Source organism: Pelodiscus sinensis, chromosome 12, assembly GCF_052426305.1.
Source record: "Pelodiscus sinensis isolate ZL-2025 chromosome 12, ASM5242630v1, whole genome shotgun sequence".
NCBI lineage: Eukaryota > Metazoa > Chordata > Testudines > Trionychidae > Pelodiscus > Pelodiscus sinensis.
Window position 1 is genome coordinate 26,331,759 of NC_143063.1, and position 27,727 is coordinate 26,359,485.

Below are 27,727 nucleotides of genomic sequence, written 5' to 3' on the forward strand. Positions count from 1 at the left end.
AAGGACAGGAAGGAGGAAGCGCTATGTGGAGGTGTGGGTGTGGGTGTGGGACTGATGAGAAGTTCCTAAGGAAAGGTGCGGGGAGGGATTGTTTGTGGAACTGGCCCAGAGAAAAGCTACCAGATTGAGTGTCAGAACCCTACCTGTTGCCACTATCTTAGGGTCCCTGGTCCGGAACCTGGAGTAGTGGGCGAGCCCAGGTTCCCTCCAACCTCCCCGTAACATCTCAACCTTTCTCGAGAAGGGAGATCAGGACTCTCTTATGAACTAGCCTGTGATGAGCATAGATCAGTAGGCTGTGGCTCCTGCCTCTTGTAAAGAGAAAGAGGCTGTGTGGAGGAGCACAGCGAGCCTCTGAGGCTAACACTATCTGCCAGGAGCCCAAGACTCACGGGGAATAGCCAGAGCTCTGCCACGGTATCTATGCATTTATTTGTAACTTGAAGCCTCATGGAATTCTAACTATGATCAGCAGCCCGGAACCTTGAGTGCTATCCTTCCACATGGACTAGAGCCAGCGGTTTGACTTGGCTCATGGGTCTTCAGCGGGTCATCCATATTTCATCCACCTATCCTCCATAGGAAACCAGTGTTATAATAAGGCCCAGGCCTGAGAAGTGCTTATTTCTGAGGCACTGGGTGTCCTACTGTTCCACCTTGCAGAATTAATATATAAAACCAGACAGCAAGGACAGAAAATCATGCTCAGTTCCTCAGTAGTAGAAAAACGGTGTTTCCCTTTAAGTGTGATTGACAGCAGTGGTATTGTCAGTCAGCCTTTAAGAGCCTTCCTGCGTGTGTGAGGCTTGCTGTTTTCTAAGCAGTCCTGCTTACGTCATCTGTGTGGGTTAGCTTCCATATATGGGCATGGTGTGTATGTAGGGGGTTGCATATCTTCATCTTCCACAGTTGTTTGAAGGGTGTGGGCAAAGGCAGGACTCCAGGCTCCAAGAGTGAGGAAAAGAAATAATTTGGTTTCTAAATTGGGAATGGACATGAGTGCAACTGAACCACAGAAACTCTTTGGCCAAACCCCACAAATTTGGGGATGTTGCTGAACTGACCCTATCAGAATAAAATGGTGATGTATAAATACTGACTCTGGATGGTTTTAGTGTTTTGCTCTTACAATGCAAGTATTTGTGTGTTAAAAACAGTAAGAACAAGACATCTGAAAATTAGGATTCTGTGTCAGGCTGTCAATACCCACAAGCATGCAGCCTTTCATTAAAATCTGTTTGACATTTTTGTTATGCACAGAGAGCCAAAAAGATGCCAAAAGCCTGATATTTGTGATCACATCCTCCTGCTAATATAAGACACTGCAAAGGCGATTGTATTAAAACATTCTTTGCAAAAGACTGAACAGTAAAAATAAAAGAATAAAAAATAGACTTAAATGTGAGATGATAATTCTAGATGCTCTTATTGGGTGAAGTAATTTTCCTTTTAACTCTTCATAAATATGTGAAATAATAAGTAACATGTTTAATTCCAATTTTCCACAAGGGTTTTCAAACCTAAGAAAATTGTGCAAAATTTAATCATTCAGTGAAAATCATGTAATGATCATGTGTCACGTGACCTGGCAGGAGAGATATTATTATGTCACAACACCGTGAGTAAATTATCTTACTGGTGACTCGCTTAAAGGTCATGGAGATCATCTGATGCATGAGATGGAAATTTCTCATGCCAAAACAATATTGACAGCTTATCAAGCAGGGAGGAAAGTACAATAATAAAATAGAATGTAAGGTAAGATAACACTTGCTACTGAAGGTAGAAAATACGACATGGCATTTCAATTTTAAGGTTATAGGCAGGATGATATGGTATGAAGGTTTAGATGCAAAATAGTGTAACTTGCATGTGAATTTATTGGAGTAAATACAAATACAGTATTTTAATGTATACATACAGAATATAAATATATAGTGGATTCTAAAAAGAAAGGGACACAAACATGGTACAAACAAAGGAGCACTGAGATGGCCTACAACTTGCAAGAATCTTGGCCTCCTTCTTCCCTTTTTATTATAGTTATTCTAGCATGGATGGAGAGATTCAAATTTCACCAGTTTTAGTTGTATTTGTAATTCTGTCACAAGAATTCCCTATTGCTTTTATTTAGTTTGATTTATTGACCATATCCATCCTACCATTTTACAGCTTCAGCAAAATGTAAAAGGTGGAATGGCCAGATACACACAATAAAACATATTGTGGTATGATGCAGTACATTAGAGAGAGAGATTTGTGAACTATACTGGACATTAAAGTCCTCCCATTGTGTTTTCACAAACATGTTGTAATGAAAGCAAACAAGTTGAGTGCGGATTGAGGATAGGAAGTTTCACTGAGGTTCTGATTCATCAAATCATGGATGTTCTTGTTGTTAAACATTGACTAAAGGAGTGACCCTTGTTGAATCGGGCCTTATCTTTTCATGCCACAACTTTAAAATTTAATCTTCTTGCTTCTCTTCTCGTTAGAGGCAAGAGTCAGCACATTCATATTTACCTTTCATATTTGGTGAAACTGCCATATTACTTTCATCAATAACCCTCCCTGAACACCAAATTAATTTGAATGAATTGACTGCAAAGATGTATGAGGCAAGATTGAAAGCATAATAGCACTGAATCGGTTTGGATGACATGGTTGTTTAAACGGTGGCAGGTGCCACAGCTTGCTTTACAATCATGCTGCCACTTTTGGAACCCAGTGGTGGAGCCGCTCTGTCGATAGCAAAGGTTGGGAATTTCTCAAAAGAAAGGATAATGTGAACAAGTCCTGAGAGACATTTCAAGAGAAAGGTTCTAGGTAAACATTACTGGAAAAGGTCTGAACAAGTCTGGCTGACATCTATCCAACAATACATTTTAAAAAGGGAGACCACATTAACCCAAATGAGGCAGTGTGCTGATTATATGAAAATCAGAAACAGGAGTATGGTGTGCATGCACAAGAAAAGGTGTTGAAAGCTACTTTGAAGTCTCTAGTTTTATATAAATATATATCTCTTGACTCTTTGCCTCTAAGGCCACTCATAACACTTGATTAACGAACATTGTTTACTCAGCTTCTGAATAGTTATTTTGCAGAAACAAGTTGCTTATTCATACCATTTCTCCACTGCTAGCTCTGTCCACCAGTTTTCTCCTCTATTTTTTAAAAGCACTTGTAAAAGGGCATTAACACCCAGAAAGTATCTGTTCTAATGCAGTATGAACGTTCAGGATAGCCAGTGGAAAATACATTACCTTTGAGTCGAATCTGTTTGGTTTGAGAAATCTGTTTCTTGTCTGGTGTAACAGATTGTCTGGAAGAGTGTACTGTACCTGCTACCCACAGGTCATTACTCAATGGAAATCACACTTTAAAAAAGCACAGTGTCAAAAGCATGGAGGAAATAAATCAGGCTAGATCAGAGATCCCTCTCTGTGCATATGCTTCTCCAAGCATTTGTATCTGGTTCAGAATAAGGTTAGCTTCAGCGTGTGATGTTTCACATCTGTGGATGGGTGTCAAAATGCTGCCAATTCATTTTCTTATTGGTACTCTTCTCATTGCTATCATATCTTTCTAATGTTCCTTAACCCAAATTAATAACATCAGGGTTTTTTTTTCATTTGTTTCTTAGGACTTTTGTAAATGTGAATTTAAGGATTTGGGGGATAGATCATCAGCTAGTGTAAATCAACATGATACTATTGGCATTGATGGAGCTGAACTAGTTTATATCTAGTAGTGATATAATTTCTGTTTTTGTTAGATGAGCATAACAAGGGTCCTGCATTTTCTTTTCAAAACTTGCTAAGAAAGAAGTTGAACCTGATTCTCTCATGTACAATAAAAGAAGATATCTCATCTCTTTGTCCAAAGAGACAATTTGCAAGTGTAGCATAAGGAAGAATTATTGTATTCTTGGTACAGCAGTCAATGACAAGAAAGACTGTTGAGTAATGAGATTTTTCTTGGTTATTTGCGGGCAAATCCTGATGGTGAAAGAACACTGTGGCATCTCCCTCACAGTAACAAATGGAAAACTCTTCACTTTGGACAGAAAACCAGAGAGTTAAGGAACATTGGAATGGTGATATTAGATCAGATCTGAAATCCACCTTCTCTCATGTTCCATCATCAACAATGGCCAGCAACAGATGGTTCAGAGAAGGTGTAAAAATCTTACAATTGCACATGTGAAACAGTCTACCTTCCCATTAGGTTTCATCCTGATCTTGAATAGTTAGCTTATAGTGAATAGGCTTAAGCCCGAAAGCATGACGTTTTCACGTCCTTTCCAAAAATGTAATTATCGTTATCTATTATAACTTTGTCTATTCTAGCCACAGTAAAAGATGAAGGCTTAGGAAAATATTTTGGCTCCAAAATATCCTGTGAATATTCTCTACATGGAGTCATTCATACATGTTTTAGTGAGACGAAGGAGTCAATTTGGATAAAATTGTGCATGTCTGAAAACAGCTATCTGGAAGAGTGTAGGTGGGCTGGTTATTCTTATCACGAGCCACTATTTGACTTGTGGACATCATCTAGCAGCTAGATCAGGAGTGGGCAATAACTTCTGCACAGCTGTGTGTACCAATGGTCGTAGTTCCCATTGGCCATAGATGGCCATTCCCAGCCAATGAGAGAGGCGAGAAGTGGTATGGACCGGGACACCACTTCCCACAGCTATCCATTGGCCGGGAATGGCAATCTGTGATCACTGGCACCTGTGGCCGTGCAGGTAAATATAGTGGTGAGGGCCCGTCAGAAGCTAACCCTAGTGAACTGGATCTGGCCTGCGGGTTGACAGTCACATTAGAAGTGTCTGTTATAGCTAAACTGAGTCACAGAATGAATTCCAGCAGTACTAGTAAATTCTGGTACCATGTAGCAACTGTTCCATTCTTTGGAGACCTTGGATATCAAAGATTCTCAGCATCCAAAATCCATGGTGCAAACTCCTGAATTCATCTATAAAGGATCTAAAAAATAAACATGTTGAGTGCCAAGTATTCACTGTATCAGAGAAAATAGAAAAGAAAAAGCATATACAAAATAACACGCTCAGCCCTGCCGATCATTCAGCTTGGAATGGTTTGTTGACAGTTACACAGTTCCTGAGTTTTGCTTTGAATTTCAAGCTCCTTTGTAATAGGGCAGTGCTAGCTACCCTTTGAAGGTGCCAGAGGTGAAGGAACACCAGGGATGTGGATGTCTGAGCTCTTTCATCCCACTACTCAGAAGAAGGTATGGGACAGAGGCGAACAGGACATGTTTACTATAGAATACCAGTCAGTGCAGGCCCCAACAATCTGAAATGAGGCTCACTTCTTGTGTGGAGGATTTCAGGACTAGCTCAAAATATCTTAATATTTTTTAGAGCATTAGCTGAACCTAGTGGGATGTCTTTAGTTTCCAAGTTTTTAAAAAAAGCTCACACAATTGTACATACCATGAGGCAATGCTGTATCCCCACAATGGGACTGCCACTCCCTCACATAGTCTATCAGAACACCTTTTCTTCACTACTCAAATTCTAATTGAAGCCTTTGACAAGGGGAGTTGTTCTTAGACGCTTCCAGCTTTGCTTCTTCAAGAGTCTACTCACTGGGAGCAATGCACTCATTTTTGTAAGAAGAAAGATCCCTTAATTTGCTATTAAATTAAACAGTGTCAGTACTATTGCTGTAGAGCTGAGCGAATAATCCATAATGAATAATTTATTCAACAAATTTAGCTGCTCTCTCTGTTCACAGACTATCTGGAGACAGATCACAATTCTTTGAAATTATTGATGGATAAATTTGCAGTTAACCCTTCCCCCAATTTTGTGACTTGATCCTGCACAGCTTTGAATACCTGAACTCTTTGCCAGTCAAGGTGTGCAGGTCAGCTGTGGCAGATCAGATAAGTCTAATGTCATTTCTGGCTGGATCAGCATATGAACACTTCTGGCATTTTTTTTTAAATTGTTTCTTCATGCAACTTTGAAATGTGCCTTGTACAAACATTTGCCCAGCAAAACTTGATTGCTCCAAAGTTTACAGAAAGCAAACACAAGGGGGAAACCAAGGCAGCTACGGTATATTCATTTAAATGTGTGAATGAATATTTGCAGGCATTTTTTTTTTGCTCTGTTTGGCAAACTTCATCTAGAACAGTGAAACTCGGACCCCAAGAATTCAGGAGCTAAATTAGCCATCAGTATCAAGAGTCACAATAGTGTGAACTCATTATTTCATTTATTCTATATACATATATATAATTCTCACAGAAACATGACTGAGGAAGTATTATTATTTTATCAGCTACCTTGGAAAATACTACATTAAAAACATCCTGACTGGTTAATAATTAAATCACACAGCATTTTAATATCATGTGCTCCAAAGAGCCATAGGAGACACATTGAAGAGCCACTTGCAAATCATGAGCCTCAGCCTGAGTATCACTGCCCTAGAACATCCAGAATATACATTTCAGCTACTGCTAGCTGTTAACTTTTGTTCCTGCCCTGGCATTTCCCCGCCCCCTCTTAGTTTTTTGATATCCAACAATAAAGTAAATATGGGGAATGCAATGCATTGCCTAAGGCCATGATCCTACAAAGATGTACACAAACGATTAAATTTCTACACTGTAAGTAAACTTAAGCATGTGAATTATTATTTTATTTTTAGAATTAGTGTCTGAAGAGTGTCTGCCTACCAGTGGAAACTGGTTGGTGCTGATCAGCCAATTTTCCTTGAGTCTTGCTTCAATCCTTTATGCTTACGCATGGGGAGCTGGCTTTTGTTTCCATATGGGTAGTTAGATTAGATATCACAGGATATTTTCCCTGGTTTTTGAAATGTTATACACATTTGGTTTCATCTTGACATGGAAAGGGTCAAATGGCATTCTTTGAGTTTCTACTTTGGGAGCTGAGTATGAATAACCATTGAAACTGTCTCCTGGATATTTCAGGTATTCACATCCCCTTAAAGCAGAGAGCAATCCCAGGGAGTAACACCACTCATTAGAAAAATAGTACTTAGAGATGACAAACAGCACTTCAGATTGAAATGTAACAAGGTGGATCAGGAAATGCTTTCCTTTATTATGAGGTATATTTGTCTGTAGGATGCTCAGAAACATTTCACGAGGAGTAATGGTAGTTTGGACTAGGAAGCCTAGTCCGAACTACCTAGTCCGTGCCGCGTGTAGCCGCGCGGCACGGAGTCTGCACTAGCGGACATTTAAAAATGGCGGCGCCCGGCTTTATGCAAATGAAGACCGGGAAATTCAAAATCCCGGGCTTCATTTGCAACTCCAGTTGCCTACATTACCACCCTAGTTCTAACTAGGGTGGTAATGTAGACATACCCTTAGTCTTTAGACCCTAAGAGACAAGATGCAATTCTCCTCTCAGTCTAAAAAGACATACAGAGCTGATCTTGGTGGAAAATGTCCAGTTGATTTCAGTGCAGGACAGGGCATTCAGTGAGAAAATAAAGGGATACAAAATGTACTTCCCTGGATGTTTGCATGTCAAATACATTTCCTTTTTCCTAGCTGATTGACAAATTTTCTTTTGTTCTCTTTCTGTGGCATTTTCTGTTCAGGTAGGGTAAAGTGCTTATTCCTTTCCTATTCAAAAAGGATTTCAAAGCCTTAGAAAAAGCAAAGAATGGTCCTTGTTTATTTTTGCAAAGTTTTAACTGGTTCAACGAGGAACTAAGCCTTGTTAAAAGGGATTTTACTATGGGTCATCTAGAGTTTGAGGGGCTCCAGAAAAAAAAGGGGAAGAAAGCTAGTTTTTACTTCAGCAGGCTCTTGGCCACATAAAGTCCCTGCTTCCAGCATCTAACTTGCTGAACCCTAAGGCTTAGCCCTGCTGGACAGAACCAATTAATAGGAAAAGCCAGAGTAGCTTAAGGGAACTATTAAAGAAAAGCAAAAGGGAGAAATCCTCTGGGTAAATGGGGATATGAACTGAGGACATTTTAATTTTTTTTTATAAAGTAATGTTCATGCATTCTATCCCCTAATCCTCATATGCTTATAAGCATAAAAAGAAAGCAGCACAATTCTTTAAGCTACATTGCAGGTTTCTTTTCATAATAATCGAGTCACCTATGTTTACAAATAAGATATTATTCAACCAAATAAGATCTATTGTTGAAAGAATCACTGATATAACTTTGATAATAACAATAATTGGTAAAATACCAAAGAAAACTTAATTAACTTAGGAGTCCACTGTCAGTTAATCACTTTTGAAAATGGGATTTAGGTTCCTAACAGATTTAGGGTCTTGTGAGCATTTAGTATGTGTGTGTATATGCACTCACCAAAACTCATGACGTATGCTGCGTCAACTCTGTTATATTCCTTTATTAGTAATATCTCTCCCTCTCTCCCCCATTGGAAATACACGTAAGAAAATCATTTTTGGTATCAAAATTTCACCTTACCCTTAATTAACTTCTAGTATTTTAAGACTACAGCCTTCAGCTTGCTGCATGTGGGTAGACTCACACACCACTGAATTACTTGGAGTTCTGTGTGAGCTCAGGAGTCCACCACTGTGGGATCAATTGTAAATAATGAATTAAAAAGCTCTGTGTAACAGCAATATATGTCAGACTGGGCCTTGGAACAGAAGGTCATTGGAGGCTAATTCTTATCTAACTGAAAGAGGGGAAATGTAAATATTATTGAACTACTTTGTGCATTTTTACGGAATGGGTAAATGAAAGTCACTAAAGCCATAAAAATTAAGATACAAAATTTCAAAACTAAGTTTACAGTTAATTTTATAAAGCCATACTTAGGCAATCTAATGAAAGTTACTTACATGTCTAACCACAGTGTTAGGAACTTAACTTTGAGACTGAAAATTTTGGCAGAATCATTTCTTAAATATTACTGGGACTAAAGAATGTGTCTATTCTGAAATAACAATGTGTGTGTCTACGCAGCAATTCCGTTATTTCAAAATAACTCGAACTAATGGACGGCTTGTTCTGACTTCTGTAAACCTCATCCGATGAGGAATAACTCCTCTTTCAAAATAGCTATTTCAAAATAGGGCATGTGTGAATGCTCCACTGCTGCTATTTTGAAATAGCCCTGCCCCCCAGGGCCATTTTAAGTAATTTCTTCCCAGTGCTTCCTGGGACTTTAAATCGAGGTAGCGCTTCCCACATTAGGGAAGCCTGCCTTAGACTGATTTTGAGGCTTCCCTGTAGTGTGGGAATAGTTTCCTCTATTTCGAAATAAGCTATTTTGGAATATATCTTCCGGCATAGCTTATTCCAAAATGAGTGTGCAGTGTAGATGTACCCTATGAGAATATTATTCCCATCAATTATTCTCTATTATAAATGGCAAAAGACTTCCAGACTTGTATGAAGCTTCAGGCAATGCTTCTGTCTTTTAGTGTTTCTAAACTCATGAATTTTAGGAGACAACTTTAGAATCCATTAACAAATATAATCCACTTCCTGTCTGCTGGACCACGATCACAGGGCATACTCACCTCAATATTGCCACTTTACACTGTTATTCCACTTAAAGCATCAGAACCTCAGGAGGGACCAGGTATGATATGCAGTGAAGAAGGTGGTATAACATAATGATGCTATTCATCGTTCTGCAAGTATTTACATCAATCACTGTATAAGGATTTATTTCCAAGCCTCTTTTTTTTTTAAACTTGGCCTAAGTGTGGGTTCAGATGGAAGTATGCAATGCAATATGGAGAGGATCTTGATCTTTTCCTTCTTTGCCTTACTTGTAGAAATTCATTTCTCTTCTTTTCCCTGGGATGACCTCCAATTTGTTTTCTATTTGAAAGGCTAAGTCCATATGGCAGATATTTTCAGGCTTCAAAGTCTTTTGACCTTTTGAACAGTTTCAGTCTCAATTTCATTAATGAAAACACTTCCCCTTTTTCTGAATACTTACAAATGAGATATTATATTTCCATACATTTTATTCCCAGCCACATCTGTGAATCTAATATTGATCTGGAGTTATCTGTGATAAAAAGTTATTAATTTTGACAGATATAAGGGAGAAGCTAATATCCTCCTTTTACAAATACCTAATATTAAACTCTAGTGATGTAAACAAGAACTTCAGAATGGCTAGAGGTGTGTATGGAAATGATATAGGATCGAAAGTTGATAATGCAAAAGGGAAAGATTCATTTTAGAAAATTGATAAAATTGATAAAATGCATTGCCTGTGAAATAAGTGTAGGAAGAGCAATTTAGAATTAGGTATCTGTTATTCTCTCCATCAGGGATAGAAATACAACAGACTCATAAGGGACCAGATTCTATTCTGATATAAACCCCCCATAACTGGTGTAATTCCATTGAGTCAGAACAGAATTTCTCCTATAGTTTCTACTCAAAAGACATAAACGTAGCATTGAATCAATCTCACTGTATAGACATATCTATATTAGTTATTTTGAAATAACTAACTTCAAATTAATAACTTCCAATTTTACAAAATTGAAATGGCATGTCCTCACTACAGGGAAGTATCGAAATTAGTCCAAGGCAGGCTCTATTAATATGGATGTGCTACCTCAATTTAGAGCCCCAGGAAGCAATGGAATAATTCATTCAAATTGATTTGGGGAGTAGTTATTTTGAAATAGTGGCACCGGATCGACCACACTAAAATTCTTTCGAAATAGCTATTTCAAATTAGTGTTATTCTACGAGGAAAGCAGGAATACAGATTTCAAAATACATGGCCCATTACAGTAAAACTCCATTAGTCCAGCATCCAATGCTCCAGGACTCCTGATGGTCCGGCACCATCAGGAACCCGGAAGTGCTGGGGCAGCCGGACAGGCTTCCCCCATTCAGCTGCTGCTGAAACTGACCAGCAGCTGAATCGGGGAAGCCGGGAGCAGAGCAGCTGGGGTGCTGCCGGGTTGGTCCGGTAGCGCTGCCCCTCGGGGTTGTGGGACCAACCCGGCAGCACCCCAGCTGCTCTATTGCCAGCATCCCCGATTCAGCTGCTGCTGAAACTGACCAGCAGCGGCTGAATCAGGGACTCCTGGGGCAGAGCCTGACTATCGTAAGGGGGGGCTATGAGGGGTCTGGGGTGGCTTCCCCTCCCACCCCACTCCAGACCCCTCATAGCCCCCCCTTCCGATAGTCCGGCATATCTGATAATCCGGCACCCCCTGGGTCCTAAAGGTGCCAGATTATCGGAAGTTTACTGTATTTTGAAATAATGGGCTTGGTTGTGAGGACGCTCCGCTTTTAAATTCGACCTAGGAAGGGTTATTTTGAAATAATGCCCTAGTATACACCAGGGCCAAGTGACCATAATTCCTTGACCCCTGTTAGTAAATCTGAGGATAGGATGTTGTTGTTGGACAATAGACGATTAAGCTTCTTCTAAGGGTATTTTTGATATTTCCTCCCTTAGCAAATGTCCTCTTAATTTTTATGCTCTGTTCAAACTGACAAGGAAACTACTTTGACATATTGGAGTAATACTACATCTCTGCTGCTAACTATTCGGAGATCTGTCTTTGGAGTCTTCCTACAGATATGTTTTTGGCTCTTCTTAGGGATCAAATTCCAGTATTTTATCATATTTGGGTTTTTTCTGGATTATCCTAGGGCAGTTGTCATGATAGAAGATTCTGGAATGTTTGGAAGTTGTTAATTTGTGATGTGCTGGCAGAGAGAGAGTTAGGAGTTGGTCTGATATTCATACAGTTGTGCTGTTTGATTTGATTTAATTTTTTGTTATGCCAGACATCACTAAAGGCTTCAATACTATAACATTCAGGAAGTCTGTTCCTGTTTTCCTCTTCACACCTGACAACACTTGGTCACATATATTTCCACACAAAATTGAACCCATGATATTTCTAATCCCCAGCCTGTTTCTGGGATTTTCAGCTTTCCCGAGTAGTTTGCAAAAATCTGGAACATTCTTTACTCATAGAATGAAAGCTGCACGTAAGGTACCAGTACTGACTGGTCATGGCATTGAGATAGCTGCAACAGCATGTAACATGGCAGGTGAGATTTAATAAATAATTTGTTATAATAATAGAAAATCCTTGGAGGTTTCTAAGCTCCCACATCTCTATTTTTTAGTGTCACAGATACTTGCTATCATGCATATTGCAGTATTGAGTTTATTTTTTTTATAGATACCTTAAATAATTTTAGGTACTTTTAAAAATGGCTACAGTAGCTCTTTGGGCAGATTTGATATAAAAGGATCCTCCCAGACAGCCTCCCCAGGCTTCAAACTTACTCCAGGTAGATCTCTTAGGCTATCAACACGCTTACAACAAGGAGGAGACTATTCTCCAAGAAACCTTCTCAGCAATAAAACAAACTAAATTTCTCCCCACTATCTTCCTCAGAAAAAATTGTCAAGATTAGGAGAATAGCTAGGTCTACACCGGGCCAAATAGCAACAAAGCCTCTTCCCAAAAAGAATCGGAAGAAGTCAAGGTCAAAATGACCTTAGCAAGTTAGAGAAATGGTCAGAGGTAAACAGGATGAGGTTTAATAAAGAGAAATGCAAAGTGCTCCACTTAGGAAGGAACATACATACAAGATGGGAAGCGACTGTCTAGGAAGGAGCATGGCGGAAAGGGATCTAGGGATCATAGTGAACCACAAGTTGAATATGAGTCAACAGTGTGATGCTGTTGCAAAAAAAGCAAATATGATTCTAGGTTGTATCAACAGGTGTGTTGTAAGCAAAACTCTGCCGCTCTACTCTGCACTAGTTAGGCCTCAGCTGGAGTACTGTGTCCAGTTCTGGGCGCCACATTTCAAGAAAGATGTGGAGAAATTGGAAAGGGTACAGAAAAGAGCGACAAGAATGATTACAGGTTTAGAGAACATGACCTATGAAGCCAGGCTTCATGAACTGGGCTTGTTTAGTTTGGAAAAAAGAAGATTAAGGGGGGACATGATAGCGGTTTTCAAATATCTAAAAGGGTGTCACAAGGAGGAAGGAGAAAATTTGTTCCTCTTGGTTTCTGAGGACAGGACAAGGAGTAATGGGCTTAAAGTGCAGCAGGGAAGGTTTAGATTTGAAATTAGGAAAAAATTCCTAACTGTCAGGGTGGTCAAATATTGGAATAAATTGCCAAGGGAGGTGGTGGAATCTCCCTCTCTGGAGATATTTAAGAACAGGTTAGATAGACATCTGTCAGTGATGGTGTAGACGGAGCTTGGTCCTGCCTTGAGGGCGGGGGGCTGGACTCGATGACCTCTCGAGGTCCCTTCCAGTCCTATTATTCTATGATTCTATAAGATATGCAAATGCGAGCACGATTTCTTCTGAAAAAATCTGGCAGTGTAGCAGTATTAATGTCTCTCATAGTGTGAAGGCAGAGCAAAGGGAAAAGCACATTTCAGAGGTAAGGGCCCTTCACTCAGAACAGCAGGTTCCTTTTCTTTTGTAAATATTACAACGAGCCCGCTTTCATTCATAATCTCAAAGTGGTAAGAGCATCCTCCCAGTTTTACAGAATGGAGAACTGAGGTAATCAGATGGGTATTTAGCCTGAGCTCCTCAGTCAAAATTGTTGGAAGGAGAAGGCACATCTCTCAGCTAGACTAGGCCCAAGTATTTCCCAGCCTGGGCTCAAGGCTGGTCCAAGGGCAGGAGAGATGAGCAATGGGGAATGGAATATCCATAAGCAGCTGGAAATCCAGTGAAATTGCAAAGTTGTAGATATATGAAGTTAAAAGAACATACTCCCTTAGTATGTAACTTTGGTCTTTTTGTATGGTTCCTTCCCCCATCCTATATTATAATCTCAGTTTTATCTGGGTTGAGTCTCAGCCAATTAACCTTCAGCCATGTCCCAGTTTACAATAGGCACTGCATACATCATTCTACAGCAGGGCTGAGAGAGATGGAAATATATAATTGGATATTATAGTATACTGCAGCTGTAAAACATACTTCCTTACCAATTATCCCAACGGCCCTATATACATACTGAACAAGAAGAGAAACAAAGAGAGCTCTGTGAACTCACATAACAGGGTCTTAAGCATAGACGAACAATTGCATTGTGCTTCTTGCTGAGCTTTCCCCCAAAGGAAAAGAACAGAGGATCACTTGCTGGTCAACACAGAGAATCTCTGGCCAGTCAACAACAGTCCTTGATCAATGGCATCAAAGCTGACACATTTAGAGGTCCGTCTACATTGTATGGCTATTTTGGGATTCTGGAGGTATCCCAAAATAGCTACCCCATGTCTACACAAGCTGCCCATTATTTCGAAATATCTTTCAAAATAACAGGTGCACTATTTCAGCATCCTGGTAACCTTTGCTTCATGAGGGTTAAGGGATGTCTCAAAAGAGCACTAAAAAACCCACGAATAGTAGCACTTTAAAGACTAACAAAACATGTAAATGGTATCATGAGCTTTCACGGGCACAACCCACTACTCCTCTGAAGCTTCAAAATAGCATATTATTTTGAAATTTGGCACTATGTAGACTTGCCAAATTTCAAATTAAGCTACTGTGAAATAGATTTGAAATAAGATACACAATTTGCACTGGGCAAATTGTGTATCTTATTTCGAGTTTAGAGTGCTGTGTAGACTAAGGATACGTCTAGACTACATGGCTCCGTCGATGGAGCCATGTAAAATAGTTTAATCAGCATAGTCAAAGAAGCGGGGATTTAAATAATCCCCACTTCATTTAAATAAAAATGGCCACCACGCTGTGCCGACGATCAGCTGATCCGGCACAGTGCAGCAGTCTAGATGCAGCGCACTTGACAAGGGAAGCCTTTGCTGACTGCTCCAGTATGCCTTGTGAAACAAGGATCAGCTGATCGTCGGCATAGCGCGGTGACCATTTTTATTTTAATGAAGTGGGGATTATTGCAATCCCTGCTTCTTTGACTATGCCGAGTAAACTTCTTTACATGGCTCCGGAGCCATGTAGTCTAGCCATATCCTAAGAGACTCAGTACAGACCTGTTATTTTTGTCCATGGCACAGAAAAGCTTAGTAGCCTGAGCCAGATACACTAAGTATGGTTTTTGTGCTCTACCCAGACCTAACACCAAATTGACTGTTGATAATGCTGGAATTGTTTGGTCACCATTTGCTTAGCTATCTTCTCCCCTTCTAAAAAAGAAGATTCTAAACAGTTATTAGGAATAAGTAGTGGACTCTTAAGGGCCATCTGTTCATATTTAATATATAAACAAACACACATGCTCTTCTTAATAAACGAAACAGATCCATATTGATTATGTGTAGTTTTCCTGTGTACATACATAGAGCAGGAATGTTCAAATAAATCCTGTGGTCTTCTTATCAGACAATAGGTATCTTCATAATGGTCATCTTGGTTTTGGTGTCCTTTTTTGTTTACATCTTTCATTATCATCTTTCTCTTCAGTAGCATGGCTTATAAACAAAAAGGAGAAGAGTGTCTTGTTTCACTGGTGACTTTAATAGATTCGTTACTGTCCTTAAAGTCAGTTATGATTGTCTCATGTTTCAATAACTCTGCTCTTGATTTACTGAATACTTGAGATAAAGACATGGATGAAGAGATTGATACAGGAGATGGGACCCAGCAGATAGAATCCAATCAATTATGCAACAGTGATAAACCCCAACAGATAGATGGAATTTATATAATGCCTCTTCTGCTTAGAAAACCAAAGCAAACGAACACCCACATGAAACTCTGAGTTTTGTTTAATTTTTTTTCTTATGGTTATAGTCAATGTACGAAGAAGGTCTGTTTTGTTCTTTGGAAGTATTGGTCATACTGAAGATGAGGCTAAGATCCACAATGTGATTCCATATTCCTCTGCCCTTTGTGATCTCTATCTGCTTTTATTGTTAAAAGGATGGCTAGGAAATCTCCTCCATATACTGTCATCAGCATTATGATTAGAGAAACAACACCTACAGAATCTATTATTCATTAAGTGTAACCAATATATAATTTAAAACAGTGGGTTTTGTCAAATAATGTTAGGTCAGCATAATTTTCTGCCTATTACTAATATCTATAACATCTTTGCCTTAGTCAGCTCTATTTAAATATGCAATCATTTACAGCTTTTGACTATATGTGTGCGCACTCCCAATTTCCAATATTCAACTACTACAAATTTTATGCTGACATCAATAGCAAACTATTAAAGACAGTATTTCATTATTGGTTTTTCATCCCAAAAGTTATTTACAATTATATACTAAGCACTAATATTAAAGGAAACCATTTAAATGAGGTGCTATCTGCTTTAACAATATGTCTGTCACAGAATGAGATTGTGTTTAAAGATTTTATCAAGAAATGGTTGTTTGCTGAGGTTATGTTTTGTCCATGAAATATGCATTTCATATCTCTTTCATTTCATTAACATAATTTAATTTGTGCTTTGCATTTTGTGCATAATACATATTTGATTTACAAAACAAATATTTCCATTAGAAAATGAATTTCATGCAGGCAAAAAAGCAGAACCAAATGATGTATTGAAGGAAAATAAGAAGAAATGAAATGCATTTTCTCAGTCTATTAAAAAATCTATGGCATTGACAGAAAGTGCACTTAGTGCTACATTTAAAAAATAGCACATATGTCAATGTATTAACAAATAGAATTGGAAATACAAATATTTCCCTATATCAAGCCAAGAATCTCTTTATTTTAATTGAGTTGATTTAAAAGCCCAACTACAATTTAATTTTTATTTCATGATGTGGTACAGTGCCTAGTGCCATTACATCCATGTAAGATTTGCAGTCAATATATACATATATTTTACCTTTTAAAAACTTTCTATTGACACCAGCAATTAATATTTTAATAGTCTGAAAATGTGAAATCATTTTATTTACTGGTTGTCTTTCAATATTGGGTAGGTGGGTGGTGGGAGGGAGTCGTGAAATCTGACTGAGAGAACAATTGCATAATGTTTGGGAGACTGCTATGAGACAGATCCCAGCAAACAATGCTGCAAATGGAATACATCAGATCTACAGATCACTACATAGTCTGATCAACGTATTCGGCGTTTCACTTATGAGATTAGTATAATGAGAGGAGAATCAGACCCAACTTGTCCTGATGAAATATTTGGCATTAGCTATGAAGAAAACTAATTGAGTTGAGTGTCAAAGTTAATATATGCCTATGCCAGCTTCTGCATAAAGGTGTGTTTTCCTTAATTTAGTTCAGAAGAACTGGAGAGGATCTGGTAAAAACTTTTAAAGGCTCTTATTCGTATATGTGCTGTTCATATAATTCCCATTGGATTCAATGGATACATGCAAGAGGTGAAATCCTGGTCCCATTGAAGTCAATGGCAAAAACTCAATATTGACTTGAATGCGGCCAGGATTTCTTTCACCCATGGAACACAACTCACTGTCTTGAAAGTGGTAAAACATATTAAAATAGTCTGAAAGGATGATCTTTGTGGAAAGTCTTTTTTAAAATTGGGATTATGCCCATTGTGAAGCATGTGAACAGAGGGCTGGGGGCTGCAGTCATGGCTTACTAACATAAGGGCTGTTGGAGGTTATTAGTAGCTGTTAAAAATAAGCTGCTTTAGGAACTGAAGAAGCACAAAGATTGTGTGAAGCTACTTTAGCTTTCCCACTCAAATCCTGGGCTGAGCAGAGTTCAACTGGACCAAAAATCCAGGTCACTTTGTGCATCTACCTGTGTGGCTTTAGACTGTTTGCACTGGATTGCTCTCTCTCTGGAGCAACAATTCTACAAATAAGCAAAAATCTCTCTCCTTACCAGATAGTAAAAAATATAACAGAAACCTTAGGAGCAAGGTTCCCTCTAAACTGCGTGACAGCAAGGCCCCACAGATGCTTAATCAGCCCCACCCAGCCAGGGACTGAAGGCTCTGCTCACGGAGCTGCCTGCTGTGGGAACGGCACTTTGCTACAGCAGCAGCTCCCTGCTGAAGGCAGAGCAGCGAGTCTCTTCCAGCCAGTAGGGAGGGGACTATCTCTGGCTGGGCAGGACTGATTAAGCAACTGTGGGGCTGTGCTGCCATGCAGGTTACAGGGAACGTTGCTTAGGAGGCTGTTTAAAAATGGTTGTCAGATGTAGCCCTTATTGCCTCGTGACACATTGTTTGGAGTGACTCTCAGCGCCAGTCTCAGAAAGCAGCACAGAAACCCTGAACTAGTTGTATGGTCTATAGATAGGTGTGACCAAACCAGTCAGGCCCAGTGACAGGGAAGGGCAAATGGGGCAATTACCTCATGTCCCAGTGATTGGGGCTCCTGCATGTCATGCAGGGCCCTTTAGAATCATGCTCCAGCCAGTTCTGAGGGCCAACTGGGGTTGGGAGTGGGGGGAGTGCCGGGCTTTCTGTCCATGCCCCATGCCTTTCAGGAGCATGGAGCTACCCTCTCCATATTACCCAGAGGCCTGGCAATCCTGTTGACTGTCTTGAAACTGGTAAAAAGTGTGACGTCCTAGAGCACTACACCATGGAGTCACAGGCAGTCTCCTTGGTCATTCCAGTCTATCTTGCCATCCAGTGAGCTGGACTTAGGAATAGCTGGCTGATGTACACCAAAGATCATAAACATTCAGGTTGTTTCCAGTTCAGCGAAACCAATCTGTACCTTAGATCTCAAACCAAAGACAACGCTTGTAGCCTATTTTACAATAAACTATCTGAGGATTTATTAACTAAGAAAAGACGTGAGAGAATTATTGAAAGGTTAAAGCAGTCAAGCATATATACCCAAATGAGTTACAGTCTGTGGTTTCAAAAGGTGACAGAATTGTAGTAATCTGTCAGCTCTTACTGTCTTTTAGGGCTAACTCAGGTTGACCCTGGGTATCTCTGTTGCTGTTTTGTAGCTCCAGCCCTGTGAGAATCCAAACAATAAAAGATGAAACATTTTCTTATCGGCTGTTTTTATTTCCTTCTTCAGAATCCAAGCTGATGAGATGCACGTATCTTGCTCATGTGCATTAGGGGGCAATTAACAAAGTCTTTATATGGTGATGTCCCACAATGGCCCATTTAGTCTGGCTAGGCCTTCTTGATGGGCAGGAGATGACTCCTCCTGAGTGGGTTCAAAGCTTCAGAGCAAACATTTTTACTGTTACAAAACAAACAATTAAATATTGTCTTATAGCACATGATAAAGATATATTAGAAATGAGACTAATGCATGCATCAACTTGCACTCATTTAATATATTGTTAAAAGCCCTGTACCCTCCCTATACCTACTAACACACAGTAGGGCTGCCAGTTTTCTAATTGCACAAAACCAAACTCCCTAGTCCTGCTGCTGCCTTGAGGCCCTATTCCCCACTCATAACATTTCCCCTACCTTGGTGGCTTGTTCTTCCCCATCCTCACTCACTTTCACTTGGCTGTGGCAGAGGGTTGGGGTGTGTGTGTGATGAGGTCTCTAACTAAGGATGTGGGTTCTGGGGTGAGGGGCTTAGGGAGGGGAATCCAGGCTGGGGCCAAGGGATCCAGAGCACGGGAGGAGGCTTCAGTTTGAAGCAAGGTGTGGGGGTGCTGGAGGGAGTGCAGGGTCCAGCTGGAGAGTGCAGGCTTTGGGGTAAAGGGGAGAGCTTGGGTTACCTTGGGTGGCTTCCAGTCAGTAATGCAGCAGAATTAAGGCAGACTGCCTGCCTCTCCTGGCTCTGCGCTGTGCCTCAGAAGTGGCCAGCCAGTCTGGCTCCTAGGCGGGGACAGGAGGTGCCAGGAGGCTCTGTAAACTGCTCACATCTGCAGGCACTGTTCCTGCAGTTCCCGTGGGCCACGGTTCGCAGCCTAAGACCAGTGTTCAGGATGGGGGGGGGTGCAGCATGGAGTCAGGACAGTTAAGGACACTGCACCACTGGCTGGAGTTTAATGACCACAACTACCAGGGTCCCTTTCTGACAGAGTATTCTGGTGAAAAAACAGACATCTGGCAACCATTAAACATGGGCAGAACAGACTGGTTTCCAGCAATGACATTGTCAATGCTCAGCTGAGGCAAGATCTGGCACCTGCTCTGCCAGCATCATACATTATAGAGTTCAAGGCCTTCGTGTATGTACATCCTCACACTGATACAAATACACTGAAGTCAAGTGATAGAAGCATGGAAGTCAATGTGGACAGAATTTGGCTTGGTGCTTTCATTCATTCTGGAACACATGGGTCCAATTCTGCTCTCAGTTGTAGTCACACAGCATCACAGAAGTCTTCCATTTCTACCTGACTGGCACAGACCAGAGCTGAGCCTTAGTTGCTTACCAGGTTTAACTGTGTCTGGCTTATCCTGGGTCATTGACAGTATTGCCAACATCATGCATTGAAAAAAATATGAGTGAGGCCCCCAAGCCCCACAAGTTTGTCTTAAAACTCATAGGGTTAAAAACCAAGGAACTATAATAAATGTTGGGTCCTCGTTAGTTACCTTCTGGTCTTCACATCTTTGAAGTCACATTTTCAAGTATTTCTCTGCAATAATAGGAGTTAGAAAATTAACATTAAAAAAGAAAAGAAAAAAGATGCGATTCTGACAAAATACCTTGACTTCAGAAGTAAGATTTTAAGAAAAATACAGAATATCATGTGACATATGATACAATCATGAGCGTTGACAACACTGTTCTTTAATTCAACTACTGGAAGGAAATGGAGACTGAATTTACCAGGACCAGCCATACTACACAACAGTTTTAGGAGAGGAAATGAAGAATAACTCCTCCATTTAAAACTTAAAAGATACTTTAAGAGAGGGTAGAATGTAAATAGATTAGCTTAGCTGGAACTTTGCCAGGACTCTGGGACTAATACTCTTACTTTTATAAAAAGTGCTTGGAATAATGACTGCTGGTAACCGAGTCCTCTGTGATGTACCTAAAGCAAACTGAATAAAGTAGGAATACACTGAGAAAACCAGATGGAGGTTAGGTTAGGAAAAGGAAGGAGAAAAAAAATAGCATGGTAGAGAAGGTGCAACATTCGGAGAATTAACCTAAACAAAGGCACCACTTTAATCGTACTAACTCTTGTTAGAAACATGCCCAGTGTTGTTATAGTATTCACTGAAACAGAAGAGTGCTGCCTATCTACTGATAACTGCAACAACCAACCACTTCTTGCAGCATATATTAGTCTTCCTTCCAAATATTAAACAGACCTGACTTGGCTTAAATATGAGCCTATTATAATAACTATAATATCTGAAGAATTCACAGATCAGGGTCTCAGTCTAATAGCTCACAGTACATGCCAAGTTCTGCAGGTCTAATAATTAAGTTTAACTGCTCTTGCAAACTCAACTTTTTGCCACTTATGATGTGTCTATGTTAATACCGTGCAAGGACACTTTCTTGGAGTTGATCCATTCTGATCCCACATCCTCACTAGCAACAAAGAGGTAAATTCCCTTCTAAGGGGTCTCATTTAGGCCTTCAAAACAAACAAAAAAATAGCTATAGGCTAAACTGTACTCTCATTTTCACTGGTAAATCTAGACTAACTCAATTGATTAAACCTCAGCTGGTCAGTTAAACCAGCTTCACGGTCCCTTTCAGCTGGCACAAAGAAGGTTGTAAAGCAGCCAAGAATTTGGCCTTCAGGGTTTCCTGGCTGGGTTAGCTATATAACTACAAGGGTGTGTTCAGTGTACTGTCCCTTTAAGAGTGGAAAAATTAGCTCTCCTAACCATTCTGGTGGGGTATTCTTTGTAGTCCGAGATGACTGCCACAAAGTGACTCAAATATACTGTTTGCTCATGGAGACTTTATTTCTGTTCCTTTATTCCTCTGCTGTTTCTCTGTATCTAAAAATAAAAGTCAAGCAGAAGTAAAGTACCTTTTTGCTCTTTCTCTGTGGAATAACATCACCCTGGCTCCACAATTGTTATTTTTAGTGTAGGGCCTACTGTGGCTCTGAGTAAGGAATCTGGAAATGGACACAACATACTAAGAGCAGTTTTAAGACAAAGAAATCCCCTCTCTTTTGAGCTTTATTTTACAATAATAAAAAAAGATATGCATTTCCTTTTGGTTAGGTCCGACCTAGTATATATTGACTGCTAATTAAAATACGTGTTCTTAGGAGCATTAAAAATTCAGTCTTCCATCCAACTTCGGAAGAAATGACTAATACCAGTGTAATTACTAATTACATATACCTAAATTCATAAGAGAAGATGATGAAGGCTTTTGCAGAATAGTTTTAAAACTAAAACTCCACCTACCTTTGTGGTAATATTAGTGTGTCAGAGTTGTCATAGAACTGTTTTGAACAAAAAAATAAAGTATGTCTAAAATATAAAAAGAAAAAAAAGCTTAATGCCTGCATACACAAAAGCAATGATCTAAGGGAAATCACCAGTTGCTGTTCTGTGAGGTATAAAAATAAATTCTTGTCTCCTTTACTTTTACATCCACTGACAAGTGACTATATTAGCATTAAGCAAAAAAGCAGATGAAAAGTAATGTCTTTTATTTAGCACCTACCTGAAACATATTTGAGTTTTCTGCACAGGGGTTTGAAATCATGTAATAAGACATTGTGTGACAATATCTGCCCATTGTGCATTCACTCTAGTAGGCAACATTTTCACCAGCTCTTGGGAGCAAAGCTAGAACAAATAACTCCATACTTCTTCATCTTTTTTTTTTCAACCTTGTCAATTTATGTGTCTATAAAACTCTGTGTTTGTTTCTTAAAAAATAGTAGGGGGCTGGGCCCTCTGCTTGCTATCCTCACCTACCACCCACCCCCGTCTCTCTGGCCACTTTCACTTCACTGAGAGATCCTGTTGATGCTGATGATGTGATGATGTCATTCTGTTGCCCAGCAGGAACATTCTATCGTCTGGCAGGAAAAACTTTTTTATATATAAAGAGAGAGAAATGAAGTAGTCTGGTGGACTACAACTCATTTTAATATACCTAAAATTTTGAACTATGCATTATTTCTAAATGAAGCACATGTGTGCTGCAGTGTAGAAAACATAAATGTGCTGATAGAAGAGACTCCCCTTGTTTGTTAGCAGTGATATTGGAAAAAATCCATCTCTCCTAGCAGGACAGTCTCATCATATTAAAAGTTATGGATTTCTTGCTTAAGCATTCTACACTAGCTGTAGAGCTGTATAAACTTACTTCTGCTTATCAAGCAAGCCAACAATACACAAACAGAAAATTTAACATCTTTTAACATTTCTTCCTTCATATGGGAGTTCTTCTGAAATGAGTTCTTCAATTATCCTGATGGATCTGTTTAGTGAATTGGTACTGTTTTCTGGCTTACAAAGCCAGTGCATTACTATGCAACACTGTGTACTGAAATGAGATCAACATCATTGCATTACTACATTTTAAGCAGAAGTTAGCATGTTATAAAAATTATAAAGACAGACTCACAGAGTTAGGTATTCCAATGATGAATAAAAAAAGAAAAACCTGATTTACACAAGATGACAGAAAATGATTCATTTCAAAATAAAGTAGCAATAGTGTTTAATTTGTGTGTGCATATATATTTTTAAAGTGTGGTCACTTTATTTTGAAATGAATCATATATATAGCAAGAATTACTTACTAATGAATTATCAGAAAATCCATTCTGAAAATGTTTTTGAACATCCATCTTTGTGCTGAATGTGTGATACTACTATGAAAAATATTTGCATCTGTAACTTTCCAAATTATTAAGCCACTAAGGTTTTCCTATCTCAGAACATTTTATCAAGACAATTAATTCATAGGTGTCCCATCCCTACCCAATGATCTTTGGTTGCATTCATGCGTCTGTGTGCGTATAGATTTGTAGTCTTTACATTGTAAAAAACTTCAGAATTGTTTGACCCTGTAAACACAAAATTCATGTCTCTCACCCTGGGACAAAAGCATTCTTTTTAAAAGCAGCATATGGGCAGCCTTGGACTGATGTTAGTTTATTGTCACTGCTTGATAACGTTTAATGGAAAAGATACAAGAGTGCCAAAGAATTTTAATTATTTTTGTGATAAAGTTATATGTTCAGCCTTGAAAAAGTGAAGATAATGCTGGGATTCATTATTATTCCCAGTGTGTTTAAACAGACGACACAGAATGCAAACAAAAGCAGATGAAATTTGAAAAGTATTATCAATATTGCAGATAGCAGATGCCCTTTCCAATCAGAACAAGCATATCTTCTATAGCAACTTTATGGTTGAGTAGTTTATTCATTTCGATTAGAAGGTTGTACGTTTCTAAAATATGTAGATGGTATCTAGAAAACCAACCAACCAGTAGGGTCATTTTGCTTGTTTTCCTAAATTTATTATTTCACTTTTGCAGACTTGATCTGAGGTGCATTAACATAGGAGTGAAATCTTATTATGTCAAATTCTATCTTGTATATGACCTTTCATGTGTTTCACTATGGTTCTGAGAGGGAAATAGTAAGTGGTGTCTATTCTGCAGAGTTTTACTAGAGTCATCCGTGTGATAGTATAGTTAAAATAGGACCAGCTTTTCTGGAAACTTTCTCTATTTGTGGTTGTACAACTGGGAAATAAAACTTTGCTCTGCATGAAGCATGCCACTGAAAGTTTTATCTTTGGTGCAGTTTTTGAAATAAAATGTGAAGACAATTGGTTAAATTTAAAATTTAATACAGATTGGAAAAAGGCCTGTTACAACATCAAATACAATTCCTTGCCAGGACATCAAATCTCCGGATAAAAGACTTTAAAATGGGTAAAAAAAATATATAATAATAATATCAAGATTTTCAAAACTGTCTGCCTAACATTTAGATTCCTAAGTCAAATAGAGCCAGATTTAATGACAGAAGAACATCATATATTTTAGTGACACATTTTTAAAGCTTTAAACTATTATTGCAGACTTATACATTGTCTATTTTGAAAAAAATAAACCTTAAAAGTTGTTTTGCAGCATATTTTAAGCTATGAAATCAGAACCTCAAGGCCCCAATTCTGCTAAGGGATCTGTAAGCATAGTCTTTGTATGGGTGGATCATGGGAATTGGGGTCCAGTTTTAGAATCTTCAGAAATATACTGAACAATTTCCTACTATACATTCTCATGCAAGTCCTATTTTTGCATTAACTTTTTGTCTGTTCAGTAACATCCTAGCCAATTAAATATACTTGTGGACCTGAGCCATAATTAAAGTTGCAAATCTGTAGTCCACTTTAAAACTGCAAATTAGGGACTCTCTATACATAAGCACGCAAACTAAAAACAAGGCTTACTAAAAAGAAAAAAAGAAAGAAAAAAAATCCTCATTGGAGAGGATTTTAAAAGACTTCTTTGTGACCTTGATTTCAGGCATCAATATAAGGACAATGAGTTCTTTTTAAAAAATTGCATTAACATTCAGTGCTTGAGCTTGATAAAAAAACCCCAAAATTAAAAAAAAAAAAAAAAAACACAGAAGAAAAATCAGGTCAGACCTTACGTTTAAGGTCAATGGGAGTTTTTCATGAATAAGATGCTATAATGAAAGTAAGCATTCCCACCAGTGATTATTGAGAACCAAGGAAGTTGTGAGAAGCTCTGCTATTTATTTAATAAGGGCCACTGTCAGAATTCTCTCTCACTTACTCTAAGAACCAAGTTCAGGTCCTAGTGGGATGAAATGGGAATGTAGTTACTATGGCCCAGATCCACAAGGTATTTAGGCTCTTAATTTTCTTTAATTCAATGGAAATTAGGAGATATCACTTAATTTGTAATGAAAGAGGTACTGGAGTTTCAGCCATTTTTTTAATATTCATAACACAGCAAGCCCAGAGCTATGAACTGCCAACCATAGAGGGGCCAGCACAAAGTAAGCTCTGTTTGTAAAGCTGGGGCTAGCTGCTGCCTGAATCCTATATTTCCCAGGGTACACTTTGTTTGAGTCTTCCTCATTTAGGTACAAACTTTTTTTTTCTTTCCAACTTAGCCTCTCCAAGGGGGCAATTCCCTTAGACCAACAAAGAAGGAATCTCCTCAAACAAAATCACAGCTCAGGTGAGTTCATTGAATACAACATGCACAGTCCTATCAAAGTCAAATACAGCAACCACCCAGTTATTACCAAACCCATGCAAAAACAGACTTTGCAGGTGTGAGTAACATAAAGAGATTTGATTATAAGTGGCTCTGAAACACAAATGTTTCCAAAGTTTAGGGAAAGCAGTAGATGTTAGAATATGAGCTCCCCTAATCAAGATTTACATTATGTGGGCACATTTTTATAACTCCTATAAATCCTTAGCACATGGTTGGGGCTGAAATAAATAAATAAATAATGATGTGCTAAGCCAAAACCCCAGATCAGAACTACCCTGACTTTTTTTTTTTTTTTTTTTTGAGGATTAGGGAACTGGATAGTTGAAATTTTGACTAGAAGCTAGAGCCACATATTGCAGCTTGTGCTCACTTCTGGTGTTTCTACAGGACACTGCCCTCTTTATTGCTAAAGAACATAGCTCCCTGGTTTCTCTTTAAATTTGGGTTTCCTCTGATGAAGTGACTGGCTGATTTCCAAAGTGATAACTGCCTTTTTTCAGCTGCAAGGGTATAGCACCATCAGCTTGTCTCTATTACCCTTTTGCAGGGCAAGCTGGGCTTGTCAAAGGCAGCCTTTTGTATTCATGAGTAATACATTCTCAATTCTTCTACAGAGAAAGGAAGAGGCTCAGATGCCTGATTCTCCCAGAAAGGATCAATTCCTCACCCTCCCTGGAAAGTTATTTAAAGAGCACTAAAGACATGCTCTGAAACAAACTTACTGAGAGGTGAGGATGGGACATGGTGTTGGCAATTCCTAGGATTTTATTATGAGTTTCATGTTGTTGTCTTCATAAGGCCCTGACTCACTTGATGGTATAAGAATTTCAGCTCTCATTTAAGCAAAGCACTTGTTAGCTCTCATGATTGTGAGAGAAGCTTGACAATGTGATCCCGCAAGGCATGAAGCCCTCCCCCCTGCAAATAAAAAGAAACCCCATGTTTGCTATTTTTAAAATGTCATGATTTTTATATTAGTGATTGTTGGGAGGCCTGACTCGTGATTTTTGAATGCTTGAGATTGGCAGTGCTGGAAACAGAGTTTGACTCTCTAAAATAATGGTAAGAGATTGAACTTGATTTTCTGTATCTGCTTAACTGGTATATGTGAGGGTTGCAAATGGTTAGTCTGTTTTGTCACTTGACAGCAATCAGTGTCCACTGATTTCTGTGGTGTAGGGCTGCATTCATGCAGAATGCTGAAATATGGATGGTTTGAGGTGCATCAGCTCAGTCACCTCAGCTACTCAGATTTGCAAAGCGCAAAACTTTCCGCTGCTGGTGTCTTTCCTTCATTTGACCTCCCAAGTCTTTGGGATGGGTCAAATGTCCCTGACTGCAGTTCTCTTTGGTCTTTAGTCAGCAAGCTTGTTCTTTCCTTCCACAAACCCCTGAGGGGTATAAGCGGGGCAGTGTCTACACTAATCTTAGAAACAGACTTTATTGAAGAAAGCCTGATCTACCTAGCCAAGAGGTCAGCAGGAGCTCAGGGCAACAGTGGGGATGGGGTTCATATAGGCTCAGGTGCTACATAAGATACTTAACTGTGCTGCCTAACCCAAGCCCTGTGATATAAACCTTACCAAATTCACTTCCTATAATCCATGCAATCCGAAGCCAGCAAGGTTTGCACAGTCATGAGA

At 39.1% G+C, this 27,727-nt stretch overlaps 1 long non-coding RNA gene across 1 annotated transcript; it reads left to right on the plus strand.

Annotated features, from left to right (window-relative positions):
- Nucleotides 1-1,638: 1,638 nt before the first annotated feature.
- Nucleotides 1,639-27,508, plus strand: LOC112545475 (uncharacterized). Its single transcript, XR_016350546.1, has 3 exons — nucleotides 1,639-1,758; nucleotides 25,975-26,042; nucleotides 26,699-27,508. It is a non-coding gene; the product is annotated as an uncharacterized LOC112545475 (long non-coding RNA).
- The last annotated feature ends 219 nt before the right edge of the window (nucleotides 27,509-27,727 follow it).